Source organism: Lates calcarifer, unplaced genomic scaffold (genome assembly GCF_001640805.2).
Source record: "Lates calcarifer isolate ASB-BC8 unplaced genomic scaffold, TLL_Latcal_v3 _unitig_2151_quiver_1532, whole genome shotgun sequence".
In the NCBI taxonomy this organism is placed as follows: domain Eukaryota; kingdom Metazoa; phylum Chordata; class Actinopteri; family Centropomidae; genus Lates; species Lates calcarifer.
Genome location: NW_026116017.1, coordinates 5,907 through 22,404, shown reverse-complemented (window position 1 = coordinate 22,404; position 16,498 = coordinate 5,907). Strand labels below are relative to the sequence as shown.

Below are 16,498 nucleotides of genomic sequence, written 5' to 3'. Positions count from 1 at the left end.
CCTAACCCTAACTGGTGAAAGGTTGTATATGTTGTATGTATGTATGTTTTGTTGTATAAATAAATGTATGTGTGAATGAGTGAATTCTTAAATGTAGTGCTTTTGGAGGTACACCCAGCAGTCCTGAAAATAACCTATTCTCATAGCTCTTCTTCCTCAGCTTTGAAAACAACAGCCCTAGACCAGTTTGTTGAAATGTTTCCTGTTACGCTTGCCGATGAACCACCCACAAAAAAGATGAGGATAAGTGCTGGATATAAAGACCGCAACGTTTACGACAAATGGAGAGGAGAGCAGCGTAAGATGCGCTTAAATTATATACTCGGTAAGCATCTGTCATGTATTTGAAAACAATAACGAATGTTGTAGATACTCTGTAAGAGAAGATGTGCTGCTTTTCATTGTTTGTGATTTGTTAACTGACACCAACTGAAAAATCTCCCTCAGCTCATATTGGCAGGCGTCCACTGACATGGGACAAAGTCCATCTCATCGTCAATAAAGAAAAGTGGGACACAAACCTCCCAGTCTTTGAAGATATTCATCGGGCTTGGGTATCAGAACAGAAGGCACTCCTTGAAAAGGATGAGAAAATCATACAGGCAGTCGCAGAGCAAAAATGGAAAGGGCTTCAGATCAAGAACTTTGGTGGAGACAAGGGAAAAGGCGAGCAAACAACAGACATGACAAATGAAAACAGAGTGTCAAAGTTTTTTGAGGACATGGCCGTAATTATTCTAGTCTGTTCTGTGTAGGTGTAATTGCCACCATGCCATTCACCAAAGGAGATGTTGTTTGTGATTACCATGGGCGAGTAATCCCGGCGTCTGAAGGAACTAAATTACTTGCTGAACTGAAGAGTGGAGTCATGTGCTATCTTTTTTTTTTCAAGACCAGAGATGGTGCCAGTCTTTGTATCGATGCACAGACCTTCCCTTGTGAATGTCACCCTCTCAAAGACACATTTGGGAGGAGGATGAATCACTCTAGGAAGAAATCCAATGTCAAGCCGGTACATTTCCAGTTGAAATTCCCTGATGGTTGCAGAGACACCATACTGTTCCTGGCATCACAGGACATCAAATGCAATGACGAACTCTTGTGGGATTATGGCGTAAAGAAGACATCCTTCAGAGGTGAAGGGATTGACTTGGACTGGTTAGATGAATGAGTGACATTTCTCATAGTAAACATTTTTCTTACGTTTCTTATGACGTTGCCGTGCTGGATCTTCGTCCTCTATCCAGCTTTTAAGCACCTCAAATGTTGTATGTTGATTTATATTCAAATAAAGTCCAAAGTTTAAATGTCCTACATTTTATTGCGTGCTTATTTAAACACTTACTGGTTCTGAAAACCCATACTACTCTCTAGTGCATACAACAGGAGCAGGGAGGTGTCATTTTGTATCAAGAGAATATTTGCTTGTTTGCTTAAATTGTCCACTTGTTAACTCATTGTCACTGGCTGAGCTGTGATGCTTGTGTAGCGTGCAGCACCCAGGCAGCCATTTGCTTAAAGTGTTATTAATGCGTTAAAAAGCCAGGTCTGTGGTGGGGACTGCAGTTGGTCTGGGGTGGGGGAGGTGTTTGTTTGAATGTCTCCCTCTGAAACAGGCATCTTCATATATGGTGCCTGCCAGCTCTGCTCGTGCAGCATATATGCCTTATAGCGCAAGACTGCCACCCTGTGGCAACATTGGTTAACTGGTAGTGAAATTCTGCAAAGCGCAGGCTCAGAAATGACACAGAGTCTAGGGCAGGGGTGTCAAACTCAGTTGCACAGGGGGCCAAAATTCAAAACACAGTTTAGGTTGTGGGCCGAACAGGATAAACATTTATTGACCATACTAAAACTAAATGTTTTAGACATAATATGAATATGAACATAAATATGAATAAAAACAGACAGGAATATTATTCTGGAATAAATAAACTTAAACTTTAAATAACTTAAAATATTTTGCTCTCCATAAAAATATATCCTGTCAAAATTGAAATTGTTAGAAATATGAACATGCTGCAAAAAACACCTGAAAAAATAAATCAAAATTGTGACAGTGCTTGTGCTTTAAGTAAACGTTAAAACAACAAATCAAAACATTTGAATTTCTTTGCTTTTATGTCATTTTGTCAGAGCTGGATGCTTGGCATCTTTTTTTGGCAACAAGTTCTTTTATGTTTGGTGTGAGGTCCTGTGTTGTGGAGATTCTCAGGATGGACTGCAGGTGCTTATCAGTGAGACGACTCCTGTGTGCTGTTTTGTTAGTCTTCATCATTGAGAAGAGCTTCTCACACAGATATGTGCTACCAAACATGCACAAGGTTCGAGCCGCATGTAGACGGAGCTGGGGCATTGCTGCGGGAATGGAGTGAATAAACATTGCGGGCCCTGCAGTGTCGTACTTTGCCTTTAGTGTCCCATTACACTGCAGCTCAAACTGCTCCATCTGAATCTGCACAGGTGCAGTTTCCACGTCGACGGCAAATGGGTTGCGAAGCAACTCGAAATTGTTTTATTGTGCTTCGAAGTCACCAAAGCGCCGTGCGAACTCAATGCGCAGTGCGCTCAGTTTATCAGCAAAGTGCGCATTTAATTGTTTAAAAACTTGTTTAACACGGGAAGCGTTCGGCAAGGCAACTGAAGCGCTGCATTATGGGATCTGTAGTTTATTGTGTTATCAGTGCTTCATATCGCCGGGCCACTAATGACAGTAATATAAAATGATCTCTCCGGATATAATTGCACGCCGGGCCGGATGTGGCCCGCGGGCCTTGAGTTTGACACATATGGTCTAGGGCATTGCTCATACTTCTACTAGTACTTCTAATAATTAATTAATTATAATAATAATTAAATTCTTGTGACTTAAATTCGGACAATTTACTTGATTTCAAAATACAGATGTTCTATCAGTTCACCAATTTCACCACAGGGTGGCAGTCTTGTAGGCTACTCTATCATTTGAGTGCACGGTTTTCACCTAGCAGCATGAGGTCAAAATCCCCACCCCTCGCCTCTTAAACAGAGAGCGGCGCAAAGAGACGGCACTTCAGAATTCAGCGGAGGATCATCAGGTAGTCAGCGGTGTAATTTGTTCGTTATTCATAAAAACTCAAAGGAATCAGCAAAAGGTAAGCCAAGGGAAACTTGACTTGTTGTATGATAGAGTTTGTCACTCACAGTGCAGTAATGTTTACGGTTGCTTTGAGTATTTTGAAATGACTGGCCCGTGTCCGAAGTCTTTGGGTTCAACTAGGCTACGTTAGAAGTATTTGGAACAAGTCATATATGTGGGGTCATTTCTTCAAGTGTTTGGAGAAAATGTTCTTGTTTTATCCACAGCTTCCAGAAAGCACGCCTAACATAAGTTTAAAGTGTGTTTTTGGCATCAATGTTGACGTTTCCGTGAAGTTCGGGTTTTTTGCAATATATATTTCCTCTGACCACACAGTAAATGACAAAATGCAGTTTTGTAGAGATAAGGCTTTGAAGACAGTAAACTAAACATAGACGTGCATTTTCCAGCATTGGAGACATTGTGTAATATAATCATCAAGTTCCCTATCCTTGCTAACTTTCTGTGAGTGGAGATTGTTGTGGGGGGTGGGGGTGGAAAAGGGACACACACACACTGAGACACAATTTTGTGGCTTTGAGCTGGGAGAGGGGGTGTGGGGACAGTGGCAAACACAGCGGGCGAGAGAGAGAGACACACACACACACACACACACACACACAGAGAGAGAGAGAGAGAGAGACTAAAGTCACCTCTTTCTTTGAGAACATGGCTTGTAACAGTGTAATAATATTTCCTTCATTTTTCATTTTTATTTCTAGATAACCCTTGAAACGCAGTGTTCCTTGGCGTAATCGACAGCTGTTGAAGTGGCATAAAATGTAAGAATTAGAAAATCCTCCGTGCTTATTACTTAAATAAGCAGATTCCTTAATAACGAGTCTCAATGGATTGCACACCCCAGTGATCTCATGACTCTTTTCTCATTTATGTGTTTATGCTAGGGACAGACCTGACCGCCGAATTGTCTACTGCCTAATATGCAGGAAGCCTTACGAAAATTTATCCACACACCTCAAAAAGGCCTGCATGAAAAAACAGACAGATGAAGTACAAAAGCAACAGCTCATCAAAGCCAAGCAGTCCCAAAAAGACTGGACAAAGGTGGCCAGGACATGGGAGTACAGTGAGATTGCTGCTTTGATAAAGAGCCCAGATCCCTGCCGTGCAATTATTGAGCGGATGAAGAGCAAGGGGTTTTTTGTCGTCAATGACCCGGCACACTCCACGGCAGACGCTTCGCTTTTTGACGTTTGTGGAGAAAACTGTTCATTCACGACCAGTCCTGCTTTCATTGAACCACGGCGGTCATCTTGGGCATGGTCCATCCATCCAACTCAAGAAGAAGTGGTATGATTTTTTGTTACTTTGTTTCTTTTGTGCGTGTGTGTTGTTGTTGTTGTAGGTGATCCATGAAACTTACATAAATTGCTGTTTGTATTGCAGCTGAACTATGTTCTAGATACTAGTAGGCCTGCGAACGAGTTAATTGTTCGGACATCTAAAGCCTGTCTAACCAGAGCGGATTTCTGGACGCTAGGCCTGAGAAAAGAAATGGACTCAACGGTAAGTTAATTACTGCATTCGAGGTATACTATAGTTGTACAGTTTTTAGGTCTGCATATTTCATGACCATTTTTTACCTTTACAGATTGGGAATGCCTGCTTGGAGCTTATACAACAGATTGCTTTTTCCAAGGTAGCGTGTGAATGATCAAGCTTGTTTTGTGGATACTTGATACCGTATCCAGTGTGTATGTACATTTGTGTTGCAAGTCATTATCGGTCTGCTGTTTCAGGGGAAGAACATATATGTTGAAGATCTGTATGTGTGTCCTACTTGGTTGCAACAGAAGAACAGGTCTACGGCTCATCTAAATGTAAGTATGTCCACTAGTTTGTTTTATCTGAAGACTTACATAATGCATCATGACTAATATATTTACCTTGCCTGTACTGTCTTTTAAGGCCAACGCTCATGGCAAAGACACCATCATCTTCCCCCTATGGGTACCGGGGCATTTTCAACTGTGTGTAAGTACTGACCATTTTACATTTCATACTCTTAAAGAGTGAATTGAGCCAGTAGACAAATACCAAAGAAGTGCTTGTAAGGTTAAAAGAAACTGCAAATGCCTTGGTGTATGGCTTTTCACTGAAAGCAAAAGCTGTCTTCCATAGGTTATGAACGTAGCACGCAAAGAAATGTACTTACTCGACCCATTGCTGTCGGCGTCCAAGTCAGGATTTGGAGGATACCTGCCAGTCCTAAGGTTGGCCATTGATTTGTCATGATACTGTAGATCTGATTTAATTTGGTCAAGTTCCTATGATCGTTACGCTTGTTTTAGGTTGCGGCCCAGTGACCCTTTTTAGGTCTCTTAAGCAACGTTCCCTTGACCACTGGACTTGTCCCTGTTACTGTGTTGATTTTTTTGCATTGATAAATGTTGAATAGTTTGTGCATTCATTTTACATATCACTAAATGATGACTAAATGTGAGTGTACAATGTAGTGACACAAGTAAACCTTTTCTTTGCAGAAAAAATGTCTCTCCGGGCTCTGTAAATGTAGTATGCCATTTGGCCTGATTTAAATGCTGCAATTGGCATTACCGGGTGAACTGATTCGTTGACTTGTCATTAACACTTTATTCTCCTAAATGGACAGGAGTGTAAGCCAGACCATTTATCAAGGCCAGTGGACGGAAAAGACGGGCAGGGACTTGAAGGTATTGACATACGGTCTAAAGTAGCACAGTTTACCTTAGCCACACTGATGAAAGTATTCATGATGCCGTGTCCTTGCAGGGCTTTCCAAAGCAGCCCTTCGGAAACGACTGCGGCATTTTCATGCTGATGGTAAGTCATAAAGTTCTGCTGTGCTGTTTGTTTGTTCATTTGCTTGTTTTTCTTGCTACAGGTTTACCCCATGCAGTTATCATTGGGGTTATTTACAATTACAGGCTTACAAATGTCAATCGGAAGCTAATGCTATTTTCTTTCTTTCTTCAGTCTGCCCTCTACTTGGTCTTGGATGGTCAATTTGATTATTCCGTGGTAAGTAAATAGCTACACAGATTTCACGTAACATACATTTCAATGTAATGCAGAGCTAAACTGAGCCGCTGAACCAAACTACTATTTCAGCACGATATGCCAGTGTTGCACAGATGGTGGTGCCTGTTGCTCCTCGAGAACCATGGCCTAGACAGGTGAAAATAAACTAAATTCATGTGTGTGTGGTGCATGTTTCTTGCCTCACTGCCTTCCGTAAGCATAAAACATGTTTTGTTTTGTTCTTTTTGTGTCTTTGTTTGTTTTTTAGTCACGGTAAAGTATTTGCGCACTGGACAAGAGAATGCCAAGCACTCCTCACTGGAAAACACTCACCCATCTTCAGGTTGAAGAGGAAAAGGGATGAAATGTAAGAGACACACACACACACACACACACACACACACACTCACTTCTTTTGTCAACTTGTATATATCTGAAAACATGAATACTGGTTAATGATCACTGTGAAATTGTTTTGTGAAAACATTTTGGATTATGACTGTATTGTTTATGTCAAATGATTATAAAATAAATAAAATAAAAAACAAAAACAGGACACATTTTTGAACACATTGGGGACTAAAATGGCTTTAAGAACCCCCTGAGATTGAATGGCATCACTGAGACACGGAATTGGCGGCAGACACATGGACGCCAATCAACACACATGTAGAACACCAGTCAACACAACTATATTACTCTGAGCTCTTCTGGGGGTACTTGATGCAGGCATTTAACAGATATTTTTACATCACTTTGGCTATGCAAGGCTCTGACTTGCACAACACTGACACAGTGCAACTCAGGACCTCAAAAAGCCCCACTCCATTTTGTTCTCCACCCCTTAAGTTTTTTTTTCCTAACGAGGCGCCGTTGGCTGCCTGCTGACCTACTCTATCCCATTAGTATATCGAAGGAAACCCGCTCGGTAAAGGAGAGGGAGCAGTTCAACAGGGCCAGGAAGATTGTGGAGAGGATCACTGCAGACCAACTGCGATCTTTGGTGAAAAACTACTACCAGCGCTGCACCATCCTCCCTGGAAAGTCTTTCCCCCACCCGTGCAGTCAGGCACGAGTCAGGAGTATCCAAGAGACCCAGGAGTATCCAATCCACCAGGTCAATTAACTGAGTTTCCCACCAAGCTTTCATACTCTGGAACACCCACCACAGATTCTTCATTTTTAACTTCACTTTTCTACGTTTTCATGTTTTTTTTTTTGTTTGTTTTTTTGTTTTTTTTTGGTGTGTGTGTTTTTGGTTTTTCTTTTCTCCTTTTTCTTTTTTAAATGTATATAATACATTACAACCCAGCTACAGTCATTGATTGAAGCTTTTCTTATCAGTGCTGAACATGACCGTAACACTCTTGTCCTCAATCACAGCTCTTCATCCTCTGTGGGCCACACAGGCCAGGAAAATCTCTCAACGGTAAGTACTAACTGTACTTTTCCTGAACATTTCTCTTTATTAATGACTGTATACTGCCAGGAGACAACTGTATTGTAATTTGGTGCTGCACAAATTCTGTCTGTAGTCTGGGAGACAGGCCACAAATCTTCCAGAGTTAGGAATGCCATGTTATTCACCAATGTATTCTCTGTGTTTCCTGTCTGCAGAGTGAGTTTGATGTAGCCCCAGATGCAAATCTGGCCACGAATCTCACAGCATTGGCAGATATCAGCCAGGATCTCATTGCCATCCCTGCTGAAGAACTGTTTACATCCCAGCAAACACAAGAGGTTAATATCAATGTAGTAACCAACTAACTGTGCATTGTCCCTGCGCAGTCTGCGTTGTCTCCAGGCCTGTGAATCCGCTCCTTGTTACTGACTTTAACAACAATAATTGTAAACGTTTTGACATGAGAGGACCATAATTATTCTTTTCACTTCTGAATGAACTTCATATAACTCACCCAGACCAATTTGTACAATTAATCTTTGGTGTTTCCTGTCAGCAGTGTGATTTGTCAGAGGAGATAGATGCCCTGCTGGCTTCTCTTTTAGATGGTGAAACACATATTCCAGCAAACACCGGATGTGAACACTTTCAGGGTAACAGAAAATGAATAATTTTATTAATAATAACTTGATTTTATACAGCGCTTTACCTAAGGTCATTTTGCTTTGCATGGTGGCATGTGTGTGTGCGTACGCATGTGTTTGAGTGTTTGTGTGTGTGTGGGGGTCTCTGAAAAGATGTTCTTTTGACTGTTGAGGCCTTGTGAATGCCATTTTAGTTTCACCAGAGCAACTTTCACATGTCCTCTGTGTTTCTGTTTTTTTTAGCCCCGTCTTGAAACCATCAATTTTGAACAGTGGGATGGCCTTTGAAATCAAGACTGATCTCATCCACCTGCTCCTCCTCCTCATCATCACCATTCACCCACTTCTACACAATCTGCATCTTGCACAATTAATTTTCAGTATTACTTTTTGCACTTTACATCCCACTCGTATGCACATTGTCTTATATCTTATTTTTATTATTTGTATATTATGTTGATATGTGCCGATGCGTGTGTATTGTATTTTCTATTGGCTTTTTTGTACAGAAAGTTTACCTTTATTTTTTATTTACTTATTTCTGTTTCTATTTATTTGTAAGTAAATAAAGACACAAGTTCAAAACAAAGTTCTTCGGTTTGGATAGAAAAGGTTGTCTTCCAGTAACTCCAGCCGTTTCTGTCTGAGAATGAGATGTTAGACATCTTCTAGTCTGTATTAATACCTGGACTTGTATATAGGACATACAGCTAGATAGTATTGCATTATAAAGGACTAAAGTGTTATTAATGCGTTAAAAGCATCCACTCTTCTGAAGTGTTACCAACACACACACACACACACAAATCTTTTGTCAACTTCTATTTATTTAAGAGCGTGACTGCTGGTTGATGATTAGTGTGAACAAGTTTTGTGTAACCATGGAGGGTGTTACTCCATCAGAGTGTGGTGCCTCCATTTTGCCTCCCAAAGATTACAGGCCCACATAAGGGCTTTGCTCGTGCCTATGACACATAGTGCAAGACTGCAGCCTGAGACGAAATTGGTGAACCGATAAAACATCTGCGTTTGACATTAAGTAAATTGTCCGAATTAAAACCACAAGGGCGAAAGGTTCTTTTGAACGTTAAATGCTATGTATGACACACAACCCACTCAGGTGTGAATGTCTCCCTCTCAAACAGGCATCTTCATATATGGAGCCTGTTCTATGTCAGCTCTGCTGCTTAGGGTCCCAGAGTAGAGAGAGAGGCCCACGTATAGGAATTTCTCATGCAGCATATGTCATATAGTGCAAGACTGCCACCCTGTGGCAATATTGGTGAACTGGTAGTGAAATTCTGCTAAGATATATAATTTTTGTTTTTGTTTGTATTTGTTTTTTTCTCCCCAATAACTCACCAAATATACACACAAGCCTGAGCCTACAATATATTCTTTTTAACAACAAGTTTATTCAGTGGGAAAATTAAGTATTGAACAACCTACAATTATGAACAATGAAAAGATTTATGAACAAATATTTTTAAAAATTAAACATGTGGATCAAGGGTTTTTTTTGGGGGGGGGGGGCATCATACGCTGCCTTTGGCGTTTGAATGCATTAAAGCCTCTTGAAGGTATATTATTTTGTGAGCACTTTTTAATGTACTCTTGAAAGGCAATCATATGCGATTTTGTTGGATCTTGGTCAATGAAAGCTTTCTCTTCTTGCCTCCAATGCTTTCCAGCGCTTTCAACCGAACCCGCACCCCTTACATTTTCATCAGTTCTCGCTGGGGTCTGGGGTGGTGGAGACAGAGGGTCGCTGATGCTGGCTGAGCATGAAAGAGTGGAGCTGGGTGGCACTACATCATGCCCACTGTCCACATCCATCTGGTCATCTGCGCTTGAAGAGGGTGGTGGGCTGGGGCTTGGTAGAAGGCTTCTGGGCTTTTTAATTGGTGTCAGTCGGATTTTCTTCACCGCATCAAGTTTTTGATTTAGAGCTTTTGTTCCAGGATCAACCGAGTCTTCATCATCCATTGTTGAGGTTTGTGGCCGTGGTACACTGGGTTGTTTAATTGGTGTCAGTCTCATTTTCTTGTATTCAGAAAATGCAGCTTTGGCTTTGGAACGGTCCACCTCGTCCATATCCTCCTTGCTGAGAGAACAAATGCTGGTTTCCCCGTCATCATCAGTTTGAGGGTTTTGGAGTGTAAGGTTCTCAGAGATGGTTTCCTCTGGTTGTTCTGCCATCGTGTATAAAAATTCAAAATAATCCACTACGCAAGCCTTCAACAGTTGATGCAACTACTTGCAATGACTGCAGTGAAGTGACAAATTATGAGGTGGTTGGTGCTTATATGTGCTACCTGAAAAACACATGTGCAAATCTGCTACAGTGCAACACATGTGCAAATCTGCTACCGTGCAACACATGTGCAAATCTCTCTCTCTCTCCCTCTCTTTCTCTCATATTCATGCACCCATAATCCATATCATAGCATTTTACCATTTTTCTTTTCCTGTATCATCTGTTGTGATGGAAACATTAACTGCAAATAAACAATAAAAACAGTAGTTCATAATAAAGCCCTTGGATTTGGACAATAAATTCCCTTTATTATTATTATTATTATTGTTGTTGTTGTTTTGTTGTTGTTGTTATTAGTATTACTATTATTATTATTTATCTTGTGTATTATTAGGGAGTGCTGTGCCCGGCACTCCCACAAGGTGGCCCAGCTGAACTCCAAGCCATGGGACTTGGCTATTGCCAGTGGATTCATATGTGATTCCAGGGGTTGCCCACGGCTGTGTCTCGGCAATGGAGCCGTGCACAGACCACAACTATCGCATGTGGAATCCACTACCATGGCTATCACATATGAAAATCACTACCACAAGAAAAGTGTTTTAGACATAAATTTTGTCTGAAATCAATTAACATGTGGGAAAAGTTTGCTAACAGGACACAGTATGGAAAGCTTTGAGCATTGTCCTGTAAGGTCAGGAACATTGGCAGTATCCAGTCCAGGCACGAAAACAGTTGTTATTATTGTAAATCAGCAGCTGATGATCCCTCTTTCTGCATCTTCTCCCTTTGCCTTTGTCTTCTGAGACAAAAGTACAGATCAAGCACTCTCCCCCTCCTTTTCACTATCAGATATTCTCAGAAATGTTTGGGAATGTATAATGTGGCCATATTATTTCACTCACAACTCTAAGTATGGCACTACGGCATAAAGTACAGCAGTTGGCCTTGCTGACAAGTCATTTTGCAATTTTCCTCACCTACAAAAGAATGGTCTATAGCCGCCATTTTCTGGTGAATTAGTTTACGGCACTTTTTCAACTTTTTTGCAACCTTTTTGTTGCGTGACAATTAGGGAAAAAGACTTTGGGTGTCGGAAAGTGCTATAACTATACTATAACTCAAGTATATAAAATATGACACCCAGAGAGCGTACACAGTGTATCTAAGCAACGCAAGTTGGAAAGCCCATCGTAGAATTAGTCATCATCATCATCATCATCCTCAGTCAGAGTGAATTTTCGCTAAGGCCGCACCCATATATGAGGCCCAGAGAGCGTATCTCAGCAATGCAAGCTCATAGAGAGGTGCGGCTGGCGGCGTTGGAAAGCCCATCATGGAATTAGTGGGGGGGCATGTGGGTCTCATGACTCTGCGACCACCACAAACAAAGCTATTCGCCAAAAACCAAGTGCACCCCCTGGCACTTCTGGCTAAAACCCTCTATCCCCTAACCCTAACCCTAACCCCTAACCCTAACCCCTAACCCTAACCCTAACCCACTCCCCCTGGCACTTCTGGCTAAAACCCTCTATCCTATCCTTTACCTAACCCTAACCACTCCCACCCCTTGCCCTAACCCTAACCGCCCGTAACCCTAACAACTCCCACCCCTAACCCTAACTACCCCTAACCTAACCCTAACCACCTCCACCAAGTGCACCCCCTGGCCTGGCACTTCTGACTTAAACCCTCTATCCCTCAGCCAGAGTGAATTTTGGCTAAGACCGCACCCATATGTAAGGCCCAGAGAGCATACAGAGTATATCTCAGCAACGCAAGCTCAGAGAGACTCGTGGCTGGTGCCGTTGGAAAGCCCATCGTGGAATTAGTGGGGGAGCATGTGGGTCTCATGACTCTGCGACCACCACAGACAAAGTTATTGGGCCAAATACAACTGCACCCCCCCTCCATATCACTGTAGCTCGCTGACGCTAGCTCATAGAGACATGGGGCTGGCACCGTTGGAAAGCCCATCATAGAATTAGTGGGGGAGCATGTGGGTCTCGTGACTCTGCGACCACCACAGACAAAGCTATTCGCCAAAAACCAAGTGCACCCCCTGGCACTTCTGGCTAAAACCCTCTATCCCCTAACCCTAACCCTAACCCCTAACCCTAACCCCTAACCCTAACCCTAACCCTAACCCACTCCCCCTGGCACTTCTGGCTAAAACCCTCTATCCTATCCTTTACCTAACCCTAACCACTCCCACCCCTTGCCCTAACCCTAACCGCCCGTAACCCTAACAACTCCCACCCCTAACCCTAACTACCCCTAACCTAACCCTAACCACCTCCACCAAGTGCACCCCCTGGCCTGGCACTTCTGACTTAAACCCTCTATCCCTCAGCCAGAGTGAATTTTGGCTAAGACCGCACCCATATGTAAGGCCCAGAGAGCATACAGAGTATATCTCAGCAACGCAAGCTCAGAGAGACTCGTGGCTGGTGCCGTTGGAAAGCCCATCGTGGAATTAGTGGGGGAGCATGTGGGTCTCATGACTCTGCGACCACCACAGACAAAGTTATTGGGCCAAATACAACTGCACCCCCCCTCCATATCACTGTAGCTCGCTGACGCTAGCTCGTAGAGACATGGGGCTGGCACCGTTGGAAAGCCCATCATAGAATTAGTGGGGGAGCATGTGGGTCTCGTGACTCTGCGACCACCACAGACAAAGCTATTCGCCAAAAACCAAGTGCACCCCCTGGCACTTCTGGCTAAAACCCTCTATCATAGACAAACCTCAGCCAGAGTGAATTCTCGCTAAGGCCGCACCCATATATGAGGCCCAGAGAGCATACAGAGTATATCTCAGCAACGCAAGCTCAGAGAGACTCGTGGCTGGTGCCGTTGGAAAGCCCATCATGGAATTAGTGGGGGAGCATGTGGGTCTCATGACTCTGCGACCACCACAGACAAAGTTACTGGGCCAAATACAACTGCACCCCCCCTCCATATCACTGTAGCTCGCTGACGCTAGCTCGTAGAGACATGGGGCTGGCACCGTTGGAAAGCCCATCATAGAATTAGTGGGGGAGCATGTGGGTCTCGTGACTCTGCAACCACCACAGACAAAGTTATTGGGCCAAATACAACTGCACCCTCTATCTCTAACCCTAACCCTAACCCCAACCATAACCCTAACGCAAGCTCAGAGAGACTCGTGGCTGGTGCTGTTGGAAAGCCCATCGTGGAATTAGTGGGGGAGCATGTGGGTCTCATGACTCTGCGACCACCACAGACAAAGTTATTGGGCCAAATACAACTGCACCCCCCCTCCATATCACTGTAGCTCGCTGACGCTAGCTCGTAGAGACATGGGGCTGGCACCGTTGGAAAGCCCATCATAGAATTAGTGGGGGAGCATGTGGGTCTCGTGACTCTGCGACCACCACAGACAAAGCTATTCGCCAAAAACCAAGTGCACCCCCTGGCACTTCTGGCTAAAACCCTCTATCATCCTCAGCCAGAGTGAATTCTCGCTAAGGCCGCACCCATATATGAGGCCCAGAGAGCATACAGAGTATATCTCAGCAACGCAAGCTCAGAGAGACTCGTGGCTGGTGCCGTTGGAAAGCCCATCGTGGAATTAGTGGGGGAGCATGTGGGTCTCATGACTCTGCGACCACCACAGACAAAGTTATTGGGCCAAATACAACTGCACCCCCCCTCCATATCACTGTAGCTCGCTGACGCTAGCTCGTAGAGACATGGGGCTGGCACCGTTGGAAAGCCCATCATAGAATTAGTGGGGGAGCATGTGGGTCTCGTGACTCTGCGACCACCACAGACAAAGTTATTGGGCCAAATACAACTGCACCCTCTATCTCTAACCCTAACCCTAACCCTAACCATAACCCTAACGCAAGCTCAGAGAGACTCGTGGCTGGTGCCGTTGGAAAGCCCATCGTGGAATTAGTGGGGGAGCATGTGGGTCTCATGACTCTGCGACCACCACAGACAAAGTTATTGGGCCAAATACAACTGCACCCCCCCTCCATATCACTGTAGCTCGCTGACGCTAGCTCGTAGAGACATGGGGCTGGCACCGTTGGAAAGCCCATCATAGAATTAGTGGGGGAGCATGTGGGTCTCGTGACTCTGCGACCACCACAGACAAAGCTATTCGCCAAAAACCAAGTGCACCCCGTGGCACTTCTGGCTAAAACCCTCTATCCTAACCCTAACCCTAACCCTAATCCCCTAACGCTAACCCTAACCCTACCCTAACCCTACCCTAACCCTAACCCTAACCCTCTAACCCTAACCCTAACCCTAACCCCCTAACCCTAACCCTAACCCTAACATTAAATATAGAATATGTGCTGTATGAATGTGTGTGAATGGGGTGAATGTGATCTGTAGTGTAAAGCGCTTTGAGTGGTTGAAAAGACTAGAAAAGCGCTATATAAGTACAGTCCATTTACATTTCTGTCTCTATGTATAAAGTCCTGTGTATATTGCTCTTCTGTTAATAGTTTTTTATTACATTGTCATGTGTATACTGTTCTTATGTGTATATTTTTATAGCATTATCTTGTTTTTATCTTGCCTTTACTCGTATTTATGTCTTTTTCTATCTTTTCATTCACTTATGCTGCTGCAACAATGTCAATTTCCCCATTGTGGGACTAATGAAGGATTATCTGATCTTATTATCTTATTTATAGAAATGATGCTGGAGAAGCCACATCATCTGCCTTTGATTGTGGTGCAGTGTAAATACAGCAATATTACCTGGAGAAACCATCTTTGTGTTCATTGAGAATTTTTTGTTACACTGAACTCTGGTTGGCACAGCTGTTGGAAATGTCCATGCAGTCCATGTGTATATTGCATTGTATGGTATGATCAGAGTATAATTGATTTACATGTTCTGTTACTTGACATGGTCAAGCTTTTCATGTTTTGTCTTTTTGTGACCAAGACTTAAAAGTAATCACAGTATTAGAACAGAGTGGAATAGAATAAGGGAATTAAGTGACTCCTCTGGCCTTATGAATGTTTGTCCTGTCTGGTGTGTTCTGTTTGTTGGGCGATCAAAGTGGAACTGAAGCAGTAAAGTGCACTTTTCATGATGAGCAACTGTATGCTGCTGTAAGAGCTGCTCTGGACAACTGAATCACTAATGGCAGTATATGGAATACATGGAGGTAAAATGATGTGGTATAGCAGGGATGAGCTGTTGCTTCTGTGGAATATGGATTATCCAGCACTGAACCTGGACAACTCTGTTATACTTGCTTTACACAACAAACTGGATGAACTACATGCAGCCATATCTTTCCAGTGGGAATACAAAGGAGACCTTAACCCTACTCTGTGAGTAGTCTGAAGAGACAGGGTGTAGGCTGTTCTCATATTAGACACTTTGAATTTACCAGCAGTATGTTACATGTGCCACTAGGGGTAACAAAACAATAAACCTCTGTTATAGTAATTTAAAAATGCATACAAAGCATAAAAATAACAGCCCTAAATACTGTAGACCATAATATTGTTCACCTTGACAATGAGTTTCTTCTGCAACACAGGAGCATATCTGTTATAGGGACTTCCTAACTCTGTTGTAGGCTACAATAAAATAAATAGTAACTGGTAGAAAGAATAGAAACAAGAGTGCTAAGGTTCTTTGACTACATTGGTCAAATATTACTAAAACAATAATTCTGATTTCATTGACTTTCACTGTATTGTGTGTGGTGTGTGTTGGAGAAATCTGCAGGATGGTTGATGGATGACGAGACAGACTCGGTAACACACAGGAGACTCGGATGGCTTACGCAGCGGTAGAGTTTACTGGCCAGGAGAAATAACCATAACACATCATGTTATGCAGTGCCATCATCACTTCTGGGGACTCTCCCTCTGAGGTAGGTATTTATTCCCTTTGTGCAAAGACCAAACATGGATACTTACAGTTCTGGAGGTGACAGTAAGTCAGTGACTAATGATAACTGACAAGTGCTCAGTGACCTTGATTGAGGCACACGCACATTTCCCAGCATATCTTGCCTCTCCCTCCAGCCACAGCTGCTGCAGGACAGACT

General features: G+C 43.1%; 1 long non-coding RNA gene across 2 annotated transcripts; it reads left to right on the top strand.

The window, feature by feature from the left end:
* Positions 1-6,509: 6,509 nt before the first annotated feature.
* Positions 6,510-8,885, top strand: LOC108892276 (uncharacterized). Of its 2 annotated transcripts, XR_007810108.1 has the most exons (4): positions 6,510-7,256; positions 7,523-7,568; positions 7,757-8,194; positions 8,429-8,885. It is a non-coding gene; the product is annotated as an uncharacterized LOC108892276 (long non-coding RNA). The 2 variants fall into 2 exon arrangements; XR_007810107.1 differs by having other exon boundaries at positions 6,510-7,568.
* The last annotated feature ends 7,613 nt before the right edge of the window (positions 8,886-16,498 follow it).